Raw genomic sequence first — 2,063 nt, forward strand, 5'->3', positions numbered from 1 at the left:
CACACACACACACACACACACACACACACACACACACACACACACACACACACACACACACACACACACACACACACACACAGGGTAGGATAGTAAGGGTAGTAGCCTGTAGAGATGAAATCTGCTTTGCATAGTTAATCTTCAGGGCCCACGCACACTAAGCTAACCGCTGGCCGTTGGCAGCTGTCGGGCTATTGTTGAGAGTCTGGGGGAAGCCATCTCTTGTACCTTCAGTGGTACGTCAGGCATCGTTGGCTCTAGCTGGCCATTACACGCAGCCGTTTGGGCCGATTCGGCATCTTAAATTAGCTTGATGGACTTTGGACATTGACTACTGGCTCGTTATTTCCTCTAATGCATGAGCATGGCGGGCCATCAGCAGACTGACAGCTGTAGTCTGGCCATATGAAGGCCACCTGAAGCATTTGATGAATGGAAGGAATACAAAAATACTCAACCGTGGAGTACCTCACGGATCCTGGGAGAGATCCTGTAACCACTTAGGCACTAGTGCCAAAAATGTCAGAGTTATCTTTCATCTTAATCATACTTGATCATCATATCAACAAAGCCGGTTTGACTCATTTCGGTTTCAATTTAATTCACCTAAACTTTTACTGAATTAATGAAAGCATGGAGGACAAATGAAGCCCTCTCACCGCACTGCAATCAACTGCAGGGATTCTGTACAGTAACATACAGACACTAAATGAAACAACGCGACGAGAAAAGGAGAACTGAAAATACGAAAAGGTAACGGTGCAACAAAAACAAAGTAAAGGTAAAAAAAAGCTCCGGAGGATAAAGGGGACTAGATAGGAGACATGTGAGAGGAGAACAGAGCATAGAGGAGGGGAGAGTGCATCTGCTCTGTCCCGTCTTCTCACCGTGACAGGTCAATTATTTATGAGGTGAGGGGTGTGTGTGTGTGTGTGTGTGTGTGTGTGTGTGTGTGTGTGTGTGTGTGTGTGTGTGTGTGCACATTGGATTACTGTATCTCACCAAACCATAGCGACCCCACCGGTGCTTTCAAAGTAGAGAAGAGAGGAGAGAGAGAGAGAGAGAGAGAGAGAGAGAGAGAGAGAGAGACAGACATGAAGGGAGGGGGAGCAAGCTAACTGGAAGGCAATGATATGGGCTATTCTGGGCATGGGTTGAAAAAAAAAGTACATGTCTAGAGCTCAAACTAACATACACCAATGCACAGACACACACACACACAATTAAATTCTGGGGTATGGGCCAGCATGGTAGAAGCAGCTTAATAAGAGATTGTTAAGCCATCTCCCTGGCAAAATCCCACATGAGGCTTTTGAACACACACACACACACACGCACACACACGCACACACACGCACACACACACGCTGAGATCCTATCAACCGCACACTGCTCTCCCTGTGACAATGTAAGACCAAGAGCCACCGGGGAATAAGGGAGGAAGCCGACGACCACATGAAGGGTTGAAAAGGACTGATGCAACAGCTGATTGCCGGCCAAAGTACGTTCTGAACCAAGACCGAGCTCAACACTTCCCACCGGCATAACAGAACCCCCGCTGTTCAGCCCGACACCTCAACTCCCAGACTGCCAACATACAAGTACCGAACGTCGACCTGCAGACACAACAACTAAGATGGAGTTTGGACCGAAAATAGCAGTGCCTTGACAACAGGTACAGGGGAAAATATGAACCAGGAATTCAAGTTTGGCTAATACGTCGATGAATGTAAAGTAGGGATGTACCAATCCGACTTGTTCTTTCCAGGTACTGTCTCAGATGTCTCTAAAGATCGGCAGATGTCCTGAGTAAACACAACAGAGCACTTGTATGACATCATTGCTCTCCATCCTTAGAAATTGGAATTTTGTACACCTCACTGTACGGAGCTCATTGGGATTATTTGTGTTAGTGAACACACTGAATATTGACGAAGAAATTGTATTGACAATCTTGCCAGTATAGCAGTGCAGTGAAAGGGCTTCATTTGTCCTCTATGCTTTCATTTATTTAGTAAAGGTTTAGGTGAATTCAATTTAGGTTAGCATTAAAAAAAAAAAAA

The 2,063-nt window shown here is 45.8% G+C and overlaps 1 protein-coding gene across 1 annotated transcript in view; it reads right to left on the reverse strand.

Annotated features, from left to right (window-relative positions):
* Positions 1 to 2,063, reverse strand: part of zswim5 (zinc finger, SWIM-type containing 5) — a 34,494-nt gene that overhangs the window by 18,427 nt on the left and 14,004 nt on the right. The window lies entirely within an intron of this gene.

Source organism: Anarrhichthys ocellatus, unplaced genomic scaffold (assembly GCF_004355925.1).
Source record: "Anarrhichthys ocellatus isolate YVR2014 unplaced genomic scaffold, GSC_Weel_1.0 scaffold15, whole genome shotgun sequence".
In the NCBI taxonomy this organism is placed as follows: domain Eukaryota; kingdom Metazoa; phylum Chordata; class Actinopteri; order Perciformes; family Anarhichadidae; genus Anarrhichthys; species Anarrhichthys ocellatus.